The 26,705-nt window shown below is 40.9% G+C and overlaps 1 pseudogene; it reads left to right on the top strand.

Annotated features, from left to right (window-relative positions):
* Positions 1-8,501: 8,501 nt before the first annotated feature.
* LOC120888808 (small nucleolar RNA U13) lies at positions 8,502-8,610 on the top strand (annotated as a pseudogene).
* Positions 8,611-26,705: the final 18,095 nt, after the last annotated feature.

Genomic DNA, 26,705 nt, shown 5'->3' with positions numbered 1-26,705 from the left:
AATATGTATGAGTGAGTCATGTGTCGTGTGTGTGTGTGTGTGGGGGGGAATTTGACAAGTTCCAAAGTAACCGTGGAAGAGCTAAGTGTTGAGAATTGCTAGGGATTTTGGAGGTGTTGGCGCCTCAGATGTCCTCCCTTATTAAAAGGCTCTGTGTGATCCAAGACCAGGAAAAGACACAGCTAAGAGGACAGAACAGCAGCAGATCATGACCCGGGTGATACTGGCCTGTGACTTAGGGGACATTACAGTTCTGAGGGAATGAACTCTCGAGTAAATGGCAATGAGAAAACCGACTGTCAACATGAAAAGACGTACAGTCACACGCCAAATGTGAAAAGAAAACACACGAACTTTTAGAAGAAAACTGGAAGTTCGCTTTATAATATGGAGATAGGGAATAAGGTCAAAGGTACATTCACAAAACAGAAAGGAAAACATGGAATGATTTAATTGTATTAAAATTTGAAGCTTAAGTCCAGAAAAAGACCTGGTAATCACATGGGAAAAAAATAACCAAATCCTGACAGAGTAATTTTAAAAACAGATATCAAGGAATATTATTCAAGATCTCTAAATAACTCTCAAACGCCAACTCTTAAAACCAAAGGTTCTCTGAAATAAAAAGGTTTATTGGACTGTCCTAGATGCCAGTCAGAAAAAAGACCAGCTTCCCACAAATACCAGCAGCAGGGCGAGGGTTGGCAATATGTCCACTGGGCTTCAATGCTAAGAGCATTTTATACAATAGATGGTGATATATTTACCCAAGGAAGAACTATATGAAAGTTAAAAATTAATTCACGAGGGGACTGGGGATGTGGCTCAGTGGTAGATCATGTACCAAATATGTGCAAGGACCAGATTCCCTCCCCAGGGCTCCCAGGCATACACACGCACACACACACACACACACACACACACACACTAACCAGAGCTTCATGTATTATCATAGACAAACCTCAAAAAACATAATGTTGAACCAGAAAATAAAGTTATAATAAAATTCGTGTTTTTCATGTAGTAAAATATGTATTAGTAATGGAGCATGCAAAGCAATCCTATGTTATTTATATGTGCAAACGTGTATGCAAATATTATACAAACACATATGAGAAAGGTGACAACAAAACTCAGGACGATGGTTGGGTCCAGGAAAGGGGGTAGATGGGAATACACGGGAGGATGCATCTATCATGCTTCATTTATACTTTGTACTCATTTGCCCTTTTCATTACTTTTTTTTTGTATGCTTGAAATTTTTTATTTAAAAGAGTCAAGCTCTTCAGTACAGCAATAAAGCTGAGCATGAGCTTCCCCGCCTCGTAGGCTGTTTGCCGGCCTTGGAGTCCTCCCCACCTACCACTCTCCATGTACCATTAGGCTCGGCTCTAGAGGTACCAACGTTCAAGGTTATTTCCTGAATTTATTTCTTCTCACAGGCCCATGCCTTTGCTTGGGCTTGGCTTTCTGCTGGACCCCAGAGGGAAAGCTAGTTCTCTTTCCAGATCCACTTCATCTACGCTCTCTGGAGTGACGGTTGCTCATTGTTCCATACCTGATGTTCTCAAGCCTGCTGTTCCTAGCACTCACTGGAAGACCTTACTAAAATGCAGGCAGGGCCCGATTTCCAGGGCTGTGTGGGGCCCCGTCCTCAGGCAATGCTGAGGGGGCTGGCTTCAGGTTACCCTTGGAGTAGCCAAGATCTCATGATCCCACTTTCTTCCTGGGCAATGGGAGGAACTCTTGGCTCTGGACTCTCACAGCCTTCTCCACATTCCCTCCTTACAACATTCATCCTTACAACAGAACATTGTTCTTCTTCTTCTTCTTCTTTTTTTTTCATGAAATCACTTAGGGTCCTAATTTCTTCCAGTAGTAATCATGCCCTGTACCTCATTGTGTTGCCCATACTTAACATTCATTTGCTGAACATTTGAAACATTCTAATGTTGAAAGTATAATTGTATTTTGTACCTCAGGTGAAACCTTATTAAATCTATTAAAATGGTTCTGTTTAAACTGCATTTTATATCCCAGGCCAGTAGCAACAGGTAGATAGAGCATGAAGGCGTATCGTCTGCAGATCAGGCCTGAATAAATTCCTAATTACAGTATTCCATTGGTTGGAGGAACTGGAAACCTTTCAAAGGGTTCTGAACCCTTAGGGCAGAGAAACTTTCAGAGTTCAGGGGATTTAGTGACTTAGTCACAGGGCATGGAATTTGCTCTAAGCATTAAGATGGCTTATAAGAGGTTTGCAGAACAGTTCTAAGTATGCCCCTGAGAACGTGCAGATTGAAAGGGTAGATGAAGGCACCCTGAGATTATCCCTGATGGACTGGCCAAGGTTCCACCCCACAGAGTCTTCCTGTCCCACCTGCAGAGGCAGCCAGGCACAAGCAGGGGCAGAGCTGAGGCCAATCCCCCAGCTGCCACTCGGTAGTTATGGTATCTTGGACAACTTTGTTTCACCTTTCTGGGACTCAAGATGCCAGATTTAACAAACAAAATATTGCACGGGACATACTTATACTAAAAAGGCATACTTTGTTCATCCAAAAATCAAATATAATTGGACATCCCGTAGTTCATTTGGCAAACTTAACTGGGCTTTTTCTCTTTGTGTCTAAAATGGAGATGATAATTACACCTACGTTGTAAAGTTGTGAGGATGAAAGACTTCGTAGAAATAAAGTCTGTAAAATCGAGACCGGCATAGACTCCATGCTCCAGCATCAACACAAGTCACACAAGTCAGTGCCTAGGAGAGCTTGTTCCCAGTGAGGTAAGAAGGACTCCAAAGCATGTGCTAATGAAGGAAGGAGAGAAGGAAAACTGGCCATTTCCCTTGTATACCACCTTTAGGTGGGGATCCAAGCTGAGCAAACTTGGTTGTAAAGTCAAAGAATGTTCTCATAAAACATCTGAAGAAATCCATCTGTGCGTTGAGCATGCAACCCATTCTAAACATTCCTCCTGCTTATAGACTGAGTAGCCCTGCATTTTGTCCCAACCTGCCACTGCCACTGAGGAGCACAAGAGTAACAAAATGTCCCAACCATCTCTGTGGAGCCCTCTGGGTTCTTTTTTTGGATTAGTGAAGTACATTGGAGATTTTGCAGCCCTGGGGTTGAATGTCAAAAAGGTCACTTCGCTGCTACTTCCTCACAGTCAAGGTCTGTGTCTTGCTGGTGTAACACAAAATGTGAATGGTTGGGTTCTTTGTCCCAAGAAATCAAAGAATGAAATCCAAGGACACAAGGGTGAAAGCAAAGGAACAGGATTTATTAGAGTAATATAAAGAAAAAAGAAGAGCTCCCAAAGAAGAAGGGTCCCAAGAGAGGTTGCCCAGTGTCTGTCGTCTAGGGGTTTTTATGGGTTCGATCTGTCCCTGTAGGTGAATGGTGGGGTATGGGATTCAGAAAGGGGACAGATCAACTCTCTCTCTATTATGCTTTCTTCAGCAAAGAAAAAAATGATTGCTAAGAATTTATTAGCAAAGGAATGGGAATGGGGGGTCTATTGGCACAAGAGGAAATAACTTTCACAGATGGTCTTGTCTAGGGGAACTTTTCTCTTCCTCCTTTTCTTTTCCTATTTCCTGGTTGCCTATGGGTGATCTATCTTTCTGTCTCACTAGATTACAGTAAGTTCCAACTGCTCACCCTGATTCTGCTGTTGGAGTTCCAGCTCCAAGGTCCGACCCTGGAGGTTGCAACAAAGCAGGCCTAGCCACTTGCCCTGCAAACCAAACAGAAAAGTAATGGTGTCAAGCAGGAAAGGACTTTAACCACTATGTCCATTTGGGAAGGTAAAGTGAGATCAAGCATCTCAGCCTTGTCTGGGGACGCTGACATGAGTTTGGAGTTTAAAGAGAAGAAGAATTGGGGCAGTGGGTGAGGAATACATAACTGAATGGTCTGGGTCAAACCGTGGTCTGGTTGATCATTATCTCAGTTCTGGTTCGGTGAGGTGGCTCTAGAGAAGTCCTTATCACTTGAGGGGACAATCTCCATTTGCTGCTGAGGATGTGTATCTTGATAGATAACAGTCCTGTGATCCTGGGAGGTGGAAATCAGGTTCCCAAGAGACAACTGTTCCTGCCTAGAGGAGCAGTCTCATCACGAGGTGATCTGCTGCAAGGTTCTAGTATTCCAGGAATCTGTAGGGCAATGCCTGGAGACTTCTGGGCCCCACTCTATGGGTCTGGAACAGGAAGCAATAACATTTGGCCATTGAATTTCTCTGTAAGTCTTAAAAATATCTTACCTACTCTTAACTTTGTGTTCTCAATCTTAAAGGGGACCAGATAGATTAGGTAAATTTAGGGCAAATAAATCTTGTATTACCAGTTTTTAGATGAACATACCTTACCATGATTAACATACCTATGTGCAGAGCAGAGAGGAACTTGAAGACAGATACAAAATGAAGGTAGAGGTGTCCGGCTTTATTTTTAGTTACCCATTGGGCTTCTGCAACCCCAAGGGAAGAGTCAGTCCTTTTTTACTTCTCTGCCATAATTCCAGTTCCTTCTCACTCTCTCCTTTCCTCTGTGTGGCTGCCAGAGATATTTGAAAATCCCAAACTGACCGTGCACTTTGAATGCTATTTAAAATTTTCTAACGGCTGTTTCCCACCAGATCAAATCCTCATTCCTCAGTCTGGTGTGACTCTCAAGATGAGCTCCCCATTCCCTTTCAGTCTCCATTCTCACTGGCCCTGCACCTCAGATCCCAATCCACTCTCTCCTGCCTCCCAATCCTTTCTCAGCTGCTCTCTTGACCTGAAACCTCAACTCCTTTTGGTTCCTGATAAATATCCCTTCTCCTCTGCAGTTCCATGTAAGATGACCACCTCCAGAGACCCACCCAAGGCTCCAGGTCTTGATCTGCTCCTCTCACACTATATTCTAATTAGTTCATTCATACTGTTCTGCTTTCCCTCACAGAATAGTATGTGCAGGTAAATTAATTTTTATCTCCACTTAAAGCTTCTAGTTAGTATTTAAAATCTCTTAATCAGAAACTGATATACCAGGGGTGGTTGGTGAATATCTGAGAATTCTGACAGGAGTCCACATCCCAGAGGGACTTCAGCAACTTAAAATACCTATATCTAAATCTGCTCTTGGGTCAGGGATATGTAAACTGATTTTTCACCTAGAGAGCAATTGTGGTCCAACATATATGGTTGGCATCTCTGGCCTTCATGGGTAGAATAGAAAGCACCTGAGATCTAAACCCCACTTCCTGGAGGATTCTGTCTTTGATTCAGTGGCTCGATTGTTGGGACACAGTCACAGTAGGGAAACTTTCTTGCAGCTTGTTTGTGGCAGTGTCTGAAAGAACAGAGAGCAGAATTCCACCAAAATCACAGAACGGGTCAGAGGGTTGGGATTTTTTTACTTGCTTTCTAATAAAAGTTGATTCCTATTGCAAAATGTGGCCAAAGAGAAAGATGTTCTCTCTCTCTCTCTCTCTCTCTCTCTCTCTCTCTCTCTCTCTCTCTCTCTCTCCCCCCCCTCCCCACCCCTCTCTTTTTGCAGTGCTGGGGCTCCACCCCAGGGTCTCACACACGCTGGGCAAGAGCTCTACCACTGAGCTACACCCCAGCTTCTTGCTCTCATTTTAATGTGACACCTGGTAGGCCAGGGGTTGGGCAGGAGGCATCTGTACCCTTCCAGGTACTGCCATCCACCAAAAAGGACCTGGAAGCCAAATTATTTTAGGTCAGTGTGCAGCGCTTTATCAATCCATCTAAAGGGAGCTAGAGGCCCATATTAATCATCTTTGTGACTCCAGCTCCTACACTGCTTCTCGTTAACAGGGGGGTATTCAGCTAAGAAAGAAGGTCAAAGACTCTGTGTTGGGCAGCTTTTTTGTTGCTATGACCCAACTAACTTGGAGAAGGCAAGTTTATTTGGACTCCCAGTTTCAGAGGTTTCAATCCATGGTCAGTTGGTGCCATTTGCTTTGGGCCTGAAGTAAGACCGAGCACCATGATGGAAGAGCATGGTGGGGAAAAGCTGTTCAGGTAGCTGGGGATAGAGAGAGACAGAGAGGAAGGGGCCAGGGACAGAAATAGTCCCCAAGGGCACAACCCCAGTGACTACTTCCTCCGCCCATGCCCTCTTGCTGACAGTTTCCACCACCTCTCAGCGATCCATTCCGTCAGTGGGTTAATCCACTGGTGAGATGAGAGCTCTCTGGATCAGGTCATTTCCCTGAAGCCCCCCTCTGGACATTGCTACACCGGGGACTAAGACTTCAACACACAAACTGTTCAGAGACATTCCAGATCCAAACCATAATAAGTCTCTTATTGCTGAGTCTGCTTTAAGATGTTGAGGGCAGACTCAGTCACCTGATTAGAAAAGACGATTGAGATAAACACCTGTAAGAGATCAAGGGGAAATAAATACACTTGGACATTTTTTTCCCCCTCTTGAAATTTATTCCACAAGAAAGACCTTTACCATTTGAAAATTCACAGTGCATATACATCAAAGGCATTGAGGAAGCTTTAAAAGCTTCCTCTTGGGTGCTTCATCTTTGGGAATTCTTCCTCAACCCCCATAATCTCAGTCTACTCGTGAGAAAAGGCTAAGCACACTGAGGAACATTCACAAAATACTTGAGTAGCATCTGTGATAATTAAGAAAAGACTGAGAAACTGTCAAAGGTTGGAGGTGACTAAGGATTCTGAATGGGCTCCTGGAATAGGAAAAGGACATCAGTGGAAAAGCTGGAGAAATCAAAAGAATGCCTGGAGTTGAGTTGTTTTGGACAAATGTTCCAATGGTTGTGAAAGATGGTAACTTCAGTGGAAACTGCATGGGAGGTATATGGGAACTCTGTCTACTATATTTACAACTCTTCTGCAAAACTAACATATTCCAGAGCAGCTTTATTTTAAAAAGAAATCTATTTTGTTTTATTTGAATCAAATTAAAATTGGAATGTAGGGCAACACAAGTGCTCTACCACAGAGCTACACCCTCAGCTGGAGGAATGTTTTTAAATAAAGATAAATATTTGACTGTCTCGATTTATCATAGAAGTAGATCAAAATCTTGGGTTTTGTTTCTGTTTTTTTTTTTTTTGTTGTTGTTGTTGTTTGTTTTTGTTTTGTTTTTGTGGTGCTAAGGGTCAAACTTGGGGCCTCATTTATTCTAGACAAACACTACTATTGAGCAACATCCCCAGCATGATATCTTTTTTCTTGATAAGAGAGCAGAAAATGGAAAGTTAAGCCACACGGTGCCAAACAGGACCACCCTCCACATGGAAGCCCACACCCTCTGGATCTGATCCTGACCATCTAGCCCGCATGGTTCCTATCCTGTGTTCAGCTTGGATACTGGACAAACTTTACCTATCTGTTACCTTATCTGGCTTTGCTGAAGGATGGCTAGCTATAGGGCAAAATCAGCTTTTGGGAAAGTGGGACAACCTTTTTAGGACTGAGTGTAAAAAAACTAAAGGCACAGAGAATCACAAACCTCACAGCATCAAACTCTCTCTGACAAATATTAAAATAAAGAGCATGGCTTATTTCTCTCAAATGCCCACTACTGTACTTAGCACACTATTGGGGCACCATAAATATTTACTGAACTGTATTTTGCTGTGAGCCATTTCAGGATAGTACACACTTAGCTTGATGGGAAAATAACACAACCAAACTGTGGGTGAAGTTCAGCTTTTTTTTTTTTCTGATATTAACTTTGGGCTTCTTATTTCAAGTCTGAGATGGGGGACTAGAATTTACCTTATTAAGTAGGTCATTTTCAAGGTAGCTAGATAATTAAATGAGTATTTAATATTGTGCAATAAAAGTTTGCAAATTTATTTATTTTCTGATTTTAAATTAATGGTAAATCTATAGAAAACATCACTATCACAAAAGTAGAAAGACAAAAGTAAGCTATACCTTATAATCCCATAACCCAGAGGTAAATGACATTTATGTAATGGTGAATTTCCTTTGTATGTGTTATGGTTTCCATGTGAAGTATCCCCCCAAATCTCATGTGTGAGGTAATATGAGATCATTCAGAGGGGAAATGATTCGATTATGAGAGCCTTAACACAATCAGTGAGTTAATCACCTGATGGGATGAATTGAGTGATAGTTACAGGTAGGTAGAGTATGGCTGGAGGAGGTGAGGCATTGAGGGCCTGGCTTTAAGATACATGTTTGTATCTAGCAAGTGGAGCATCTCTCTGTTTCTCTCTGCTTCCTGATCATCAAGTGAGCTGACTCTTCCGCCATCATGTTCTGCTTCACCTTGAGCCCCAAGGAATGGAGCTGGCTGACTATGGACTGAGACCTCTGAAACTAGGAGCCCTCAAATAAACTTTTCTCCTCTACAATTGGGCCAGTCTATTTAGTCACAGTAGTGAAAAAGCTGACTCAAGCAGTATGGATGTATAGATTTATTTTTACATAACAAGAATGATACTATACAACCAACTTTTAAATGATTATGCCAGATGCTTTTGTGGTCCCTAGGCATGATGATTTCTTTTTTTTTTTTTTACCACTGTAAGAGACGTGTCTCCATCAAACCTGCTATGAGGTCAGCACATTACCTGTTTGACATAAAAATAAAATAAGAAAACAAATTATTTTTCTCATAATCAATTCTCTGATTTTACTATTTTTTTATTTGCTGGGGATCAAACCCAGGGCCTCACTCTTGCTAGGTAAATTCTCCACCACTGAGCACATCCCCATCCCTGTTCTCTGATGTTAAAAATAGTAAGCAATAATAGCTAATGCCCATGTGGCCCTCGCCATGAGGTTGGTGGAATTCTAGAGTTTTATGTACATTAACTCATTAAATCCTCACAGCAATTCTTTGAGATTTTTCATCCTCATTTTATAGAAGAAGAGAATGAGACACCCATTGGCTAAGTGTGTCACTTAGACTTTTATCCATCTTGATACTCAATAAAACGATAATGAGTCTTATGAATTTGGGTTTGAACTATACAGTCTTGTTCCCAAATCTACACTTCTCGTCCTGATTCTATGTTATTCCACTTTAGTTTATTTACAAAGTGTGAAACCATGGTAGTCAATGTCCTAGACGATGCTCATGTCCTGGAATTCATTCCCTTGGGAAGTCTGTGTGACTGGTGGGACACTGCAGAAGTAGCAGTGTGTGACACTTTAGGCTAGGTCATGAAAAGTCACGGGGGAGGTCAGCGGCTGTGCTATGAGGATGTCCAAGCACAACCGTGGAAAGGACCTGGCTTGCTGCCATCTGAGTGAGACGTGCTGACAGTGGGTCTTTCAGACCCAGTTAAGCCTTCACTCACTGCAGCCCTGGCTGACAGCTGACGGATCTGAAGGAGAATCTCAGGCAAAGAACTATGCAGTCAAGTTGTCCCAAAGTTCTGACCCACAGAAACAGCGAGGAAAAGGAAAGGTTTTTATGAATTGTTGATGTTACTAAATTTGGGGCAACTTGTTCTCAGTGCTCCCATTTAGATCTGGTCTCTGTGTTTAAGGCTTCTCCCCGGCCTGTGGCTCTAAGGGAGGGCGGTAGAACCTATCAAGGTGGGGCCTAGTGGAAGGAAGATAGGTCATTGGGGGTTTGCTCTTGAAGAGAATGGGGGTCCCCAGCTCATCCTCTTTCTCTTTTTGTGCCCTGGCCATGAGATGAGTAGAGTTTTGCTCCACCATGCACTCCCTACCCTGAGGTACTGCCTTCCCACAGGCCCAAAAGCAATGGCATCAACCAACCAAGGGCTAAAGCCTCCAAAAATATGAGTCAAAATAGACCTTCCTCTTTACCACTTTATCCTAGGTGTTTGTTGTAATCATAGAAAGCTAACATACATGGCAATTAGATAACTGTCGGGGGCCGCCCTGGACAGGAGCTATGCACAGGAGCTAAGTCCAGAGTAAAGAGGTAGTGGATTGGTATTGCACCTATTCGGCTGGAATAAGAAACATGCAGCTCTGGGAGTGGATGACTCCCGATGGGGTTGAATTACACCCACTTGTTTGTTGTAATCCTACCCTTTTGAATGTTCTATGGATTAGCTGCCCCCATTAATAAAATTCAGGTTCGAAGCATGCTCCTTCTCTTTCTGGCCTGCCTTGCCTCCTGTGTGGAAGCTGGGTCAGAGGGGCCATCCTAAAACCCAAGGAAAATGGTATTTGTCTCTGTGTGCCAGCCCCGTTCACCTGGGGTGACCCTGACTGGTGTATCCGAGTGTCACAACAGTTGATGAATACGAAAATGCTAACTAATACTAAGAATGAGGAAAAACGATCATTTCTAATCATATGATTCCAAAATAAATTCATTTCAACTTGGGTATAATCCCTTCTTTTAATGCTTAAACATACTTAAACTAAATGTATATAATTTAAAAAAGACCCTGGAATCATACTGTAAGTTCATTATTGTATATTGATATTTCCCCCATTGAATGTATAAGTAAATTATTTATTTATCCATACCATTAGAAAAATGTTCAGAAACATATTTAATGGTTTTATACTACACTAAATGGATGATCCACACGGAGACATGTATTTGGATATTTAAATTATTTATATTTTTCCATTTTTATAATCATTACCATAATAGATGTCTTTGAAAGACACCATATACTTAATGGTTCAGAGCATAGGCTTTGAACTCGCTGTTGTTTGTGAAAATTCTAGTATGAAAATTGTATTCCTCCTTAGTTCTGCAACTTTGAGCAAGTTCCCTGATCTCTGTCTTGTTTTTCTCGTTAGTAAAATAAGGAATGCAGTGCCCTTGCTGGCACTTTTAATTCTTTTTATCATGGTTAAAACATAGAGAACATACAATGTGTCACTTGACCAATTTCAAGTGTATGATGCAGTGACACTTAGTCCCTCCACATTGGTGTGTGGCCGTCACCACCATTCACACCCAGGACTTTTGCATCATGTCAAACTGAAACAGTGTACACATTGAACATGAGCTCCCCATTCCCTCCTCTAGCAAGCTCCTAGTAACCACCATTCCACTTTCTGTCTCTATGGATTTGGCAATTCTAGGTATAATTTTTATCCTTTCATGTCTGACAGATTTCACTTACTACAGTGTCATACCTTTTAAAAACTGAACAATAGTCTATCATATGTGTGCACCACAGTTTGCTTGCTCAACCTTCCAAGGATGGACATTCAGGTTTCTTCCACCTTTTGGTTATTTTCTTTTTTTAATAACAACCATCCTGATTAGTATAAAGTAGTATCTTATTGTAGTAGTTTTGATTTGAATTTCCCTGATGGTTAGTGGTGTTGAGCATCTTTTCATGTTCTCATAGCCATTTGTATATCTTTGGAAAGTCTATCCAAGACACCTTTCCACCCTCGCTTCTGTCTTGAAACTCCTATCTGCCTTTTCTTCCAACACCAGTCTCTAGCTCTGCCTGCATTTCTCTGCTCAAGGCTTCTAAACTCTTTTGCTGACTCTGCCAAGCCTCCCACCCCTTTTTGGTAGAGTATCTTATAGTTAGGTCTTGACCCTTGTTTTAGTAACTTTGCACTTTCCACCTATTTGGACAATCTCATGGTGTTATCAGGTTTAAGGAACTGATTATCAATGAAGAAATCAAATATCCAATGGATACATTATAGAAAAAGAATAAAATGAAATAAAGAGGTATACTTAATAATTCAATAGAAGAGGAAAAACTGGATATTGATAAATATGCAGATAGTCAAAAGACATCACGACAGGTAAAACCTGTCAAGTGAAATAACATGAAGAGGGATCAACAGAAAGAAGAGGAAGACGTGGACTTACGCACAAAGATCTAAATGATCACGTTAAAGTTAAGTGGACGAAATGTTTAAATTAAAAGGGGCTATCATATTGGATGGAAAAAGCCAGATCAAACAATTTTTTTTATACTGGTGATTGAAACCAAGGGCTCTTTAGTACTAAACTACAGCCCTTCTCCCTAAGTTGCTGAAGCTGATCTCAAACTTGCAATCCTCCTGCCTCAGTGTTTTGGGTCACTGGGATTAGAGGTACACTTATAAGAGACATATTTTAGATATAGAAACCCAAATAGATTAAAGCAGAATTGAATTAAAAAATATATGGTATGAACACCAATCATAGGAAACATGGAGTGCTTATCTTAATATCAGTTGTAGTAGACTTTGAGACAAAGAACTGTACAAAAATGTCATGCCATCAAGATAAATGGGAAAAATCACCAGGAAGATTATAATATAATATAATATAATATAATATAATATAATATAATATGGCCTGGGCGTGTCTCTCAGTGGTAGAGCACTTACCTAGCATGTGTGAATGTGTGATGCCCCGAATTTGGACCCTAGCATTGCAAAAAAGAAAAACAACAAATTAAAAAAGACACATAATAATCCTAAATCTATTTGAACCTAGAATTGTAAAATTTATGAATCAAAATCTGACAGGGAAATATACATTAAATTAGAAAAGACCAATGCACATCATAGTCAGGATTCTAACATGCTTCTCTTGATAATTGATTTAAGCCTTATATAGAAAAATCAGTAAAGATAGAGGAGATCTGAATAACACTATCCACCAACTTAATTAAAATTGGTTTAGCACTCAGAGTATAAATCTTTAGGTACTCAGGGAACATTCACAAAGACTGACTACATGTTGAGACAAAAACCAAGTCTCAACAAATTTAAGGCTTTGACACCATAAAGAGTTGATACTCTATATGAGACAAATGGAGCCTGTTCCCTGCTCACAATAAGTTAAGGACCACCAATAAGATAAGTTTAAAAAAATATATTTGGGAAGAAACTAACATACTTATAAGGAACCCAGTCATTGGACAATAAATCACAGGAAAATAAGAACATAATTTAATTTAATAATGATGATATTCAATTAAATAAACAACATAGTTAATTATAATATTGGAACTTATAATATGTAACCATAATCATTCTTTGAAGAAAATACGCATTTTAGAAGATTTTCAATAGAAAATCAGTGACCTAAGCATTGAGGACAAGAACCTGAAGAAATACATTTCAAGGACAGTAGAAGAATGGAAGTAATTACTCTAAGAGTAAAAATCAATCAAATGAAAAAGCAGGAATAATGATGGAAATTAAATGATATTATCTTAAAAATTAATAAAATTGATGAGTTCCTGACTACATTGATCATCAAAGAAAGTAGAAGATAGCATCTAATGATATCAAGAAAGAGTGGACACCATTACACATCCTATAGTAGCAAAAGAAAAATGAGAGAATGTTAGGAAAAACCCTATGCCAATTAATTTGACAGCTTTGAAATGAACAAGATGCAAAATGCCAAAACCAATAGAGAAATAGAAAATATGAATAACTTTATGTAATTCATTAAGAAGATGCAGCAATTATAAACACATATGCAAAGTCCAAAAGACTCCCAAAATATAAAAAGTGAAAAATGACAGAATTGAAGGAAGAAGTAGACAGTTCAATTGTTTTAGTCAGTTTTTCACTGCTGTGACCAAAAGATATTTTTAAAATATTTATTTTTTAGTTGTAGTTGGACACAATACCTTTATTTATTTATTTATATTTATGTAGTGCTGAGAATCGAACCCAGGGCCTCACACAAAATGCTAGGCAAGCACTGTACTGCTCAGCCACAATCCCAACCCCCCCAAAAGACATTTTAAAGGAGGAAAAGTTTATTTGGGGGTTCATGGTCTCAGAGATCTCAGTCCATAGACAGCTGGCTCCATTACCTGGGCTTTAAAATGAGCCAGAACATCATGGTGGAAAGGTATGGTGGAGAGAAGTGGCTCAAGACATCACATCAGGAAACAGAGAAACTCCATTCATGAGATCCAATATATATAAACCCCCAATGACCCACCTCCTTCAGCCACACCTTACCCACCTTCAGTTACCACTCAGTTTAATCCCACTAGGATATTAATTCACTGATTGGGTTACAGCTTTTATAACCCAGTCCTTTCTCCTCTAAACCTTTGTGAATTGTCTCATCCAAACCATAACATCAATGGTAACAGTTGGAGACTAAAATAAGCCACTTTCCATAATGGACAGAACAACTAGACAGAAGTCTAACACAATAAATGCAGAATACACATTCTTTTTAAGTGTGGAAGAAGCATTTTCTAGTATAGACCATTTTAGTTCATAAAAGAAATTTCAGTAAATTTAAAAGAACTGAAGTCATATGAAGAATGTTCTTCAACCCCAATGAAATGAGATTAGAAATCAATAGCAGAAACAGAAGAAATTTGGACAACTCACAAATATGTGGGAATCAAACAGCTGATGGGTCAAAGATGATGCCACAAGGGAAACTAGAAAACACTTTGAGATTAAAAAAATAAAAACCCAATATATCAAAACATATGGGATGTAGAAAAGCAATGCTCAGAGGGGAATTTATTTCTATACATACTTAACATTAAAAAAATAACTTTCCACTTTAAGAACTTAGAAAGAACAGAACAACATAAATGTAAAGCAATAGAAAGGAAGGAAATAATAAAGATGAGAATGAAAATGAGTGAAATAGAGAAGCGATTGAGAAACTCAACAAACCAAAAATCTGTTCTTTGAAAAGTTACCAAAATGTACAAATGTTTATCTAGACTGAATAAGAAAAAAAAGAATATAATAAATTATTAAGATCCAAAATGAAAGCATTGACACTATTGATCTTTCAGACAAAATGTATATATAGTGGAATACTACAAAAAAAACTGTGCCAACAAATGAATTGGACAAATTTGCAGAAAGGCATAAACTACTAAAACTGAACCAAGAGGAAATAGAAAATCCAAATAGATCTATAATAAGTGGAGAAATTGAATAAATTATGGAGGTTACATAAGGAAAAGCCCAGATGGCTATATGGGTAAACTCTACAAAATATTTTAAGAAAAATTAACACCAATTCTTCATAAACACTTCCAAAAATAGAAGAGGCAGGGTATTCCTTACTTGTTCTATGAAATCAGTAATAGTTAGATATTAGAACCAGACAAACACATTATAGGAAAATAAAACTCCAGATCAAAATCCTCTTTAAATCCAGATGTAAAAAAAAATCCTCAAGAAAATATTAGCAAAACAAATATTGCAACATAGAAAACAGATTATACACCCTGACCAAACAGAATTTAATCCCAGGAATGCAATATTGATTTAATGTAGGAAAATCAATCACTTAGTCAATAGACTAAATGACAAAAACCACAGAAACATCATAATAGCTGCAAAAATGGCATTTGACAGAATCTATAACTATTCTTGACACTCAACAAATTAGGAATAGAAGGGAAGCTCCTCAATTTAATAAAACCCAGAATTAATACTTTATCTAATGGTGAAATATTAAATATTTTCTTCCGACATCAGAATATCTGCTCTGGCTACTTCTGGTCAACTTTGAATAGCATTTCAAGCCAGGCTCACTGGGCCAGAAACAGAAATAAAAGCCATCCATATTGGAAAGAAAGAAGTAAAACTGTCTCTATTCACAGATAACATGATCTTTTAAACAGGAATAACCTAAAGAATACACAGCAAGGGCTGGGGATGTAGCTCCATGGCAGGGTGCATGTCGAATGTGCACAAAGCCTTGGGTTTGATCATCAACACTGACAAAGAAACTAACCACAACAAAACTATCCGAGTTAATAAGTGAGTTCAGCAACGTTGCAAATCTAAGATCAATATTTTAAAAAGTTGAATTTCTATACACTAGCAACAAAAAAATCTAAAAATGAAATTTTAAAAAAAATATTTGAACTTATGATAGCATCAAAAATAGAAAAATACTTAGGAGAAAAATTTTTACCAAGGAAATCTAACTTTTGTACCTGAAGATTGAAAGAAATTAAAGATCTAAATAAATAGAAAGACATCCTCTATTCATGGATTGAAAGACTAAATAATACTCCCTGAGGTCATCTATGAATTCAATGAGATGTCCCTATCAAAAATTCCATTGTCTTTTGCTTTTATTTTTGTTTGAGGTAAAGAGATAAACAAATGGCCATAAGTACATGAAAGACACTCAACATCTTTGGTCACTAAGGAAATCAAAAGAGTAATAAAATGCTGATTCACATCTACTAGAATGACAATTATTTAGGACAAAAAAAGAAAGTGTTGGAAATGATGTGAAGGAATTGGAATCCTCATGCGTTGCTGTTGGCTATGCAAAATGGTGCAATCTTTGGAAATTCCTAAAATATCTAAGCACTGGATCAACATATGACCCAGCAATCTCATTCTTAGGTATATACCCAAGAGATTTGAAAGCATGTTCACATATAAGCTGGTATACCAATGATCATAGCAGCATAGCTTATAAAAGCCACAAAGCGGAAATATTTCCATGTTTTTCAACTAGTGGATAGATGAACAAAAATGACATATCATACAATGAATTATTGTCAAGTCACAAAATGAATGAAATTTTAATACACGCTTCAATGTGGGTTAGTCTGCACGACATGAAAGCATGCCAACACAGAAAGCTACCCAGCGTAGGTTTCCATTTATGTGAAATGTCCAGAATAGGCAAATCCATAGAGTCAGAATGTAGATCAGTGGACACCAAGAACTGGGGAGAGACGGATGGAGCCTGACTGTCAGTGGATACAGGGGCTTTTGAATAGTGATAAAAAAAATACACTGGAATAGTAGCGGTGATGGCTGTACCGTCCTGTGTAAAATCTCTAGTAAATCACTGAATTGTATACTTTAAAAGGGTGAATGTGACGATATGTGAGTTATGTCTTAAGGAACAGATGCGGGAAGAGGATGCGTTTTCTTACTCATCCAGTGTGGGAAGCCTCACGCTGTGATGCTGTTCTGAAGTTTACCCTGGCTAGACCACAGTCCAATAATTTGATCAAACTCTAATCTAAATTTGCTGCAAAGGTCTTCTTTAGACGTGATTGGGGCCCATAATCAGTTGACTTTTGGGGGGGGGGCCAGTGCTGGGGATTGGTCTCAGTGCTGCATGAACTCTAGACAAGTGCTCTATAATGAGCTATGTCCCCAACTTGTTGGTTTGTTCGCTTTAAGTGAGAGATGATCCCAGATGACCCGAGTAAGGTGGTTCCATGGGTTGAAAGACCTTAAGTACAGAACTTTGTCTTCCCTAAGGAAGAAATTCCACGGGTGCTCAGCAGATCCAACTCATGCCCAGGAGTTCCAAATTGTCCTTACTGGTGGCCTGCCTATCAGAGCTGCCAAGCCAGCCTCTACAGGCATGTGTTTCTTACCATAAATTCAATTCCTTGAATACATCCCTTAATGTATCTGCTACTGGCAACTTAGTAAGACCTGTCTCAAAATAATAATTTAAAAAGGTGTCCAGGGATGTAGCTTAGTGGTGAAATGCCCTTAGGTTCAATCTCTCGTACCAAATAAAATAATAAAAATAAAAACACATGCTCTCAGCAACTAGGAATAGGAAAAACTTCTTCAATTCAACAAAAAGGCATCCATAAAAAACTTGTGTTTACCATCATATTCATGGTGCAAAACTGAATTCTTTTCCCTTAGATAGGGATTAAGATATTCAATATTGTACTAAAGGATCTAAATAGTGCAATAAGAGAAAGCATAAAGAGTGGGAAGAAAGAGCACTGTCTTTCTTCACAGTTGGCATGACTGCTTACCGAAAAAAATCCCAAGGAATTTACCAAAAAGTTTTTTTTTCAAATCCATAAGCAAATTTAATAATATTGCAGGGTACAAAGTTAATACACAAAAGTCAGATGCATTGGTATAGTAACAATGCATAATTGGAAACTGAAATTTAATAAAACAAGACTATAATTTACAATTACATCAAAAGCCAAAATATCATTTGAAAGTATGTTCAAGACTTCTACACTGATCAGTACATATATTTCTGAGAAAAATTAAAGATCTAAATGAATTAAAAAGTACGCCAGGTTTATAGATTAGAAGGCAATATTGTCAAAATGTCATTTGTGCTTATATCATATGTAAATTTAATGCAATCCCATACAAAGTTCAAGGACACCTTTACTGAAGAAATTGACAAGCTCTTTCTAGAATATATACAGGATTGCGAAGGAATTGTGGCTTTTATAAGCTACGCTGCTATGATCATTTGTATCCAGCTTATGTGTGAACATGTTTTCAAAAGAGCCAGTTTTGAATGAGATTAAAGACTTATTTATTTATTTTGTGGTACTGGGGCTTGAACCCAGGGATGCTGTGCCACTGAGCTACATTTCCAGCCCTTTTTACTTTTTGTTTTGAGATGGGATCTCACTGGGTTGTCCAGGCAGGCCTCAAACTTGTGATCTTTCTGCCTCAACCTCCCCAGTTGCTAGGATTACAGATATGTGCCTAAATTGTCTATAAACTAAAAGGTTTTACAACTTTGAACGAGACTTCAAGGGTTATGATGAAGGTACAGTAATCAGGAATATACAACAGAGGCATAAATATATCCTTCTAATATATCCTTCTAGATCAATGGAATGGAATAGAAAGTCCAGAAATACACCCGTAGTTTTGTGATTAGTTTACATTCAGTATAACTGCCAAAGCAATTCAGTGGGCCAAAGGGAAACCTTTCAACAACTAATGCTAAAGCCACTGATGTCTACATAGGAAAAAAAATGAATCTTGATCCCTTTCTTACATCATACCCTAAAATTTATTCTGGATGGATTATAAACCTAAATGTCAAAGCTAAAACCATAAAGCATCTATATGCAAGCATTTGAGCATACCTCTGTAAGCTTAGAATAGGGAAAAAATTACTTAGATAAGACACAGAATATCGACCATATAAAAAAAACTGGACCTCATCAATTTGAAAAGTTCTTCTCATCAAAATATATTCTTAAGAAAAGTAATAGGTAAACCATAGATTGGAAGAAAGTGTGTGTGTGTGTGTGTGTGTGTGTGTGTGTGTGTATGAGAGAGAGAGAGAGAGAGAGAGAGAGAGAGAGAGAGAGAGAGAGAGAGAGAGAGAGAGAGAGAGAGAGAGAGAAAGGAGCTGTGTTTAGAACATATAAAGAACTGTACAACTCAATAATAAAAAAGATTAATAACCCAATAAGTGAATTAGTAATCATTGTTGAAGATCCTGGGGCAGTATTCACCTTTTATCTTTGTCTGGAGGCTAAGAAATGAAAATTGAACTGTGCTGTAAGAAAATCCACTCTATCATCAATCAGTAAGGCTCTTCAAGATTTTCAAAAGAAAATAGTTATATAAATTCAAAGTCCAGTATTGCTATTCCAGCAAGTTTTGGAATATTCTATATGGAAGATCTCCAAAGGTCTTTGGAAAGATTAAGCAGATAATCCTCATGGTTTCCTTAGAAGACAGGCAAGGGAGTGAGCAGTTGGGCATAATCCCATCAAGAGGGAACGATCTGTCCGGCCGCTGCAGCTGGAGACAGAGCCAGGAACCCAAGGCCCTTGGCTCCTGGCAGATGGACAAACGTATTGTGTCATGGACTGTAAAGGCCCTGGTGCCATACTTTCTGATAGACACACCCACCCTCTCAGTAAGCAGGCAGCTATTGAATCCTCACTCCTCTCCGGGATGTCAGGGCATGCAGTTTTGCTGTGGGTGCTCACTTTAAAAGTTTCCCCTGCCTGACTGCCTCTGGGTGTCTTCAGTGATTCATTTCCTGCTCCTGGGCTTGTGCTGCAGCATGCAGCAAACACTCTCCTCCCAGGGTCTATATTCCTTCACCCCTGCTGTTCCCTGGCCTCTCCCAGGCTTCCAGAGCTCCAAACCCCTCCTGGGCACATTCCTCTTCTTCATTTCCATCGTCCCTCAGGGTACTGGAAGTTGCTAGAGCCAAGTTGCTGGTCTTATTCACTAAACTCTACTACCAACCTACAGTGCCTATAAAGTTTGGCCATCGGTCTAGCCTCAGAGCCTTTGTTTCATCTGGTTCCCTCACCTGGAATGCTCTTCCACTTCCTCATTAGATATCCAGTGCCTATCATTTGACAACTTTGTCCCTGAGACCATCCTGACCTTTCCCTCCTCCATACTCTTCCTCTGAGCTTCGAGAAGGTAAGGATGGGTACGGCTTAGCAAGACCCTTCACACGTTTGCTCTCCTTGGAGAAGACAGACGTTAGAGTTGTAAACATATAAATGTAAGGATTTAAAATACAGAAAGTGCTCTGAGGAAAACAAAACAGGCTCAGTGACTACTGAAGGAAGTGGGGGCTACTTATGTAGGCCACACAACCTCTGAAGAGGTGAGGTCTGAATCAAGACTTTCTTTTTTTTTTCCCATGGTGCTTGGGATTAGAACCCAAGGCCTCACATATGCAAGGCAAGCACTCTACCAACTGAGCTATAGCCCCAGCTCCAAATTAAGGCTGGAGTGAGGAAATAGAGCCAGCAAAGATGTGAGGAAGAAAGCATCTGTCCGGAGCCGTAGCACATGCAAGGTCCAGGTGGAAATAAGTCAGCATCTGAAGGAAGGAGAGCAAAGCAGTAAATTTGTCAAGCTTGTGACATGTTCTAAATACAGATCCTTAGTCACACATACACGTCCCACAACATTCTTCCCATTCTACCACTTACCTATTTTTTTTTCTTAACAAATACTTTTTGGTGAGAAGTTTTCAATTTGATAAGGTCCAATTTATTTTATGGTTAATATGGCATTTCACCTAAGTATAATTTTCCTCCTCTCAGCTTACAAAGGCATGCTAGAAGCTTTATGGTTTTAGCTTTGACATAGAGGTTTATAATCCATCCAGAATTAGTTTTAGGGTAGGTGTAAGGTAGGGATCAAGATTCATTTTTCTCTCTGTGGACATCCAGTGGCTCTAGCACCAGTTGTGGAAAGATTTCCCTTTTCCCCACTGATATAGGGGCTGGTGAGTGGGCTAAAGTGAGTCCATTCAGAACTATGGGGAGGTGGGTGATAAAAGACAGGCTTCATCTAACGACTTCCCATTGTGGAGCAAGGATAGAGCAAATGCTATGTGTACAGGCCCCGTCATGCTGAAGGGGTCGGGAAGCCACTTGTAGTGGGCATTTGGTCTTCTCGGCATAGTCTCTCGAGTTGAGCTCTGTTGGCCAGGCCTGCTGTCAAATCTTCCATAGACTCCACTGGAAACTTTTATTAAAAAGAAATTAGTTCCCGTTCAGAGGACACAATGAGAGTCTTGCAGATTGAGAAGGTGATGTATGGAAATCCTTCTAGCACTATTGTTAAAGGACAATGGCGGAACATTTTGCAAGACATTCCTTCCTCCTGGCTCCTTATATCTAGAAACCCACCTTGCATTTTACATAAATTACATGATCAGGTCTCTGAATAGCTCTGAGGGATTGAAAAAAAGCCCTTTTATGGGAGATGGGCTAGAAAGAGGAGGTGCCCATAGTTGAGGTGAATAGTTCATGGTGCTGTTTCCAGTCCGTTGGTGCCGAGCTTTGGAGGGTTGGATAAATGGGTGTGGTAAGCCAATTTTCTTCCCTTTAATAACAATAGCCTGAAAAATGAACACCTGTGAGCCAAGCACAGGGCATGCATCAGCATACCTGGAAAACCTGCCCAAGCTTCACAAGCACTCATGTTTCACACGAGGCTCCAAGAGGTCAAGGAATTTGCCCAGCATCATATCCTTGGCCTGAGGTAGATGTAGAAGGCACACCATGTCTGATTCCAGAGTCCTGGGTCTGAACTACTGTGTGTGCTCACCCTAAATGGCTGTGCCCCTCCCGTGTCCGTCTCCAGGCCTCCAGGCCACCCCCTGCATCAGGTGATGCTCCCTCTGAGCTTCTCCCCACCTGGTAGCTGCTCCTAGGCTTGAGCCTGTTGAGGCAGGAGCTGCTATCCCTTGAGGTGCCAACCTGCACTGTCAGAATGAAAGCCAACACAGAAGGTAAATCCAGGATTGGCAGAGCCAGGCCAATCTCTTTTTATGCTCCCCTTAGGGGAAAAGGTGAGGAAATTATACTTTTTATGAGCAAGTTTAGCCTTTTTTTTTTTTAATATACTACACACCCAAGTTCATCCATTTCTAGAATTTTCTTTCTAGGTAGATGTGAGATATTACCTGAAGAGGGGGAGAATTTCCAACTTATTTTTAAAGTTAGCTCTGTCTGTTAGATGGTGGGTTGACCAAGGCGGGAACATTTGGTCAGAGGGAAGGATCCTGGGCCAGCCAGGCCGACTCTCAGGTTTTCTCATGTCTATGAAAAAAACTGAGTCCCTGGGTGCTTTCTTAGATGCAGCAATAGAAAGGATATGGTCAAAATAAATTGGTTCAAAATAATAGCAGGATGTGACAGCCAGGGCACCCACATGGTCCACACTTTGTCCCTGTGAAAACTTGCGTCCACAGAGGCTGGCTTGGCATGACAAGACTGGGAACCTGATACGGGCACTGTAGAGTGTTGACTCATGAACCCCAAGAGCAATGGCCAAGTTGTAACCCCTGGGACCTGCGAATGTGAATTAGGAAGAAAGAGTCCTTGAAAATGTCACTAGGCTCTTGAGAGAAAATCATCCTGAACTTAGGGTGGGCCCTAAATCCAATGACAGTTGTTCTTTTAAGAGAAAGGAGGGAGAGGTTTGAGATACAGGTACACAAATAAGAAGGCCATGTGAAAGTGGAAACAGAGTGGAATGTAGCCATAAGCCGAGAAATGAACCTCTAGAGCCACAAGAAGCAGGAAGAGGCAAAGGAGGCTTATCCTCTGGAGACTTCGGAGACAACATGGCACTGCTGACATCCTGATTTCTCACTTTTGGTCTCCAGAACTGCAAAAAAATTAATTTCTCTTGTTTTAACCTACTGTGTGTGTTGTCATTTATTACGGCAGCCCCAGGAAACTAACAGAGGAGGGCACAGCCCCTGTGTGTCTTACCAGTTGGACCTCTTCATCCCAGAGGAAGATGCATGTGTTTACCGTGAGAAATGCGCTGAATAGGAGCAGGCTACCGGCTGCCCACCGCCTCCTCCCCCTGAAGGCCATGTTCTAGGGAAACAAATCAGAGGCTGATGATGGATCTTCAGAAAGTTCTTCTGGCCCAGGCACTGGATAGGATCTCCTCCCAACTCTGGGGAGAGCTTTGTTGGGAAGATTCTGGAGGCTTAGCCAGCTCTCTCATGACCTGCAGGGGTTACATAACCAGCTTGGGGTTTTTTGACTTTCTTTTCTCTCTTTGCACTTTAGGCCTAGAGAGCCACCCTATGGGTTCTTATCACTTTTCTCTAAAGGGCATGATCAAGACCCTGCTTGCTACATTATCACCATAAGCCACTTTCCTTCTTGAGTCACCTTGAGTTTTAGGTGGTTCCAGTCTCTTTGGTCACATGTTTACCAACTGTTCTTCTTAGTTGCCACAGATGGATACTTCTGTTTTTTTATGAGTAGATCTTTTAGTTTCACTGTAAGAAGAATTTCCAAGTTCTTGTGGGGTGGAGGAGGTACCACATGGTTGGAATTCACACTCACTGGCAAGATGGCCGACAGGGTCCTGTGTGGTCTACAGCCCTGGGACAGGTCATCCTCTTGATGTGAGCTGGGCACCCATAAACAAAATTCTAAAGTTATGTCTTTAATCGTTGTTTAACAAAGGGCCCGATTGTCATTACTACTCTTTTCTTTCTCTCTCTCTCTCTCTGTGTGTGTGTGTGTGTGTGTGTGTGTGTGTGTGGTGTCTGTCTGTCTGTCTGCGTGGAGGTGGGAGTCAGTCACTAGCCAGTAAGTTTCTAGAGTTCTCCAACTGTAAATATAAGGGAGAAACTTTGAAAGTCTTATTCTTTTCACCCTGAGCTCTAAAATCCTAATGTGTTGAAGAGTATTTCCCAAAGGAATTAAACACAGAAAATAAGGAGTTCACAAGCGTTTTCAACAGATCTAGCTCACAAGGGAACTCTCAGCTCATAGGAAAAAAGAAATCTTTCAGACCTTCCCCCTCATCGATTTACCATCTACCCTACCTAGTCCTTTCTGCAGAACAGGCTGCTTGCTACAAGGAACCCACGTTAGACAACATCACAAGCTTTTTTTGATTTGTTCTTACCACATTTGCCCTTGAGAAACCTTCCAGGTGGCAAGATTGCTGACCACAGAAGGGATACCTGAGGGTGGGTGTGGGCGTCACCACCGGCCCCAGGGGGAGCTGCCAGGCGTTGCTCCCAAGAACAGCACGGTCTTATTTTGTCCTGCGTTCCCATTGGTTCCTGACTGCCCTCTGTGTGCTGTCAGATTTCCTTGACCACAACAGAGAGAAATAATAAAACCAAGGACTCACAATAAAGGAAGAAATAGATATGTGGATGTGAAAACACAGAAAATAATAAGGTGAACATCTTTCTAGCAGCTACGTCTAGCTCCATTTCCTCCATTCATGGATGTATCTCTGAGCCCAACAGCCCATCTCAGATCCCCAGATGGACGCTCTGAGCTGCAGACACGGTGGCCTACTGTGCTGCCCTCTAGAGGTCAGTTTCCATCTCATGTTTGCACTCCTCCTTCTTTCTTTTGTCTACCCTGGTTTGGAGAGTAGGGAAGGGTACAGGGAGGGTGTGTGATCCTCCTGAGATTTTGCCCCTTACAAGGCTAATAGGACCCGCCACGCAGACTTTCTCAGAACTCAGCTTCATTCAGAGAAAAGACAAGCCCAGGCAGAGACAACTGGGTGGTCTACAGGAATTTTTGTGTAACTCTCCAGCAAGGGCCAGAGATAATTTTGCTCAGCCCCAATCTAAGATTCCTAGGTTCTGGCCTGCCTCTGAGCCAGGCATTGAAGAGGGCATAGACAGCAGAATAAAACCTGCGTGAATCCTATCCTCAACCAACTCAAATGGTAGGCTCTCCTTTCCTGATGCTGAGGAAGTGCCCAAGCAGAGAATAGGTTTCTCTCCTTATTGCCCCAGGTATGCTGATATTGGGCCTCTGGGCCTACCCCAGCTCCTGTATTTGAATGCCCCATCTCTGCCTCTGGTCTACAAAGAGCAGAGAGCTCCCTTACCCTACCTTCCAACAGGCTGTGGCCTGCGGGTGTAGATTTGTTCTTTAAGGTAGATAGCACCCTCTGTTGGTGACCTACAGTGAGTACCCGAGGCTTTGGCCTGGAAATCATGCAGAGAGTTATCATGGGTGTGTTATCTATCTGTCATTCACCCATCCACCCACCCCAACATCACTGAGTACTGGGCCTTGTTCTACGGGTTGAGGATATGAAAATGTACAGGCTCATTTTTGGTCTTTTCACAGGTTTCAAGGTCAGCTCTCATCTTTTGAAGGAGGATCCTAATGCTGATAGATAAATTAGGAACAGGGATCATGCTAGGCCCCATAATCCATTTCAGAAGACCACCTGAGGGGTCCAAGCATCAGGTGGTCCGTGGGTGGTTGATCTGTGTTTTCCACAGTTCTCAACCTAAGTGGGCAGATCTCACCCACTCTGACCCTGTCCTACCTGTGGAGTGATGGGCTGAAATTTTCTGGGAAGACTTAAGCTCCTGTCTCCCCATGCCTCCATCCCCCGACCCCATAACTCTTTCCTTCTTCTCTGTAAATGGGAGCTCACTGGCATTGGGTGAGATGGGAGTAGGGCCTTCCTTAACAGACAAACCCTCATTGCTGGGCTCATTGACTACCTGCTGCCCGCCCCCTGCTACCCCCCATTTCAAGGCTAACCCCCACTCACCTTGATTCCCAGCAATGACTGGAGGAAAACCCACATTCCTTCTCTTGCGCCAACAAAGGTCACAAAAATATAGGAGTTGTGTGCAAGGGGCCCTCCAGAGGCCAACAAGTGTCACACACCCCTCTATTGAGTGAGTGGCCTCTTCTGGTCGGCCCAACCCTCAGAGTACAGAGGGAAGAAAGAGAACAAGGTTTCTGTTTTACCCTTTCTGGTATTTCTGCAGCTCAACTATTTTTAAACTTTTGTTTTAATCTAACAGTTTTATTGAGCTATAATTCATATGCCATACAATTTACCCATTTAAACTGTACGATGCAGTGGGTTTAGCATAGTCATATTGCCACAATCAATTTTAGACCATTTTCCTTACCCCTAAAAGAAATCCCACTCCCATTAGCAGTCACTTCCCATTTCCCCCAGGCACCCCTAGCCCCTGGCAACCACTAATCTACTCTTTGTCTCTATGGATTTGTCTACCCTGGGCATTTCGAATAAATGGAATCATACAATAGGTCATCCTTTGTGTCTGACTTCTTTCACAAAGCAAGCTTTTGCTCCATATTTTATTTGCACCTTAATTAGAGTGGCCATATAATTTATCATCCAAACTAGGACACTCTCAGAAAGAGAAGGATGCTCTCAATAATTACACTGTGACAACCACCATTGCTAGGCTCTCACCTTCAACCGGAATAGTTAAATAATCCACCCCTCTCACCCATTCTGAAACTGCCTACTCCCCTTCCCTAAATCAAAATCACCAAATCACCCTCGGTAACCTCGGGTCTCTCCAGGAACGGAGAGTTAATTTACTTCCAGAGTTGCTAATGTTCTGTTTACAGCTGAAGCATGCTTATGATTTATGGGAGAAATAAGTCTAATTTCCCCCAGAGATGAGAACTGGCAGTTTTATTTTTCATTTTGGATGCACAAAATTTGACTGCATGGGGTGCAAGCAGCGAATGAAAGCAGACGCAGAAGACAAAGCTGTCAGGACAAAT

Source organism: Ictidomys tridecemlineatus, chromosome 6, assembly GCF_052094955.1.
Source record: "Ictidomys tridecemlineatus isolate mIctTri1 chromosome 6, mIctTri1.hap1, whole genome shotgun sequence".
In the NCBI taxonomy this organism is placed as follows: domain Eukaryota; kingdom Metazoa; phylum Chordata; class Mammalia; order Rodentia; family Sciuridae; genus Ictidomys; species Ictidomys tridecemlineatus.
Note: the sequence above shows the minus strand (reverse complement) of the source record. Positions and strands in the feature narration are given on the sequence as shown.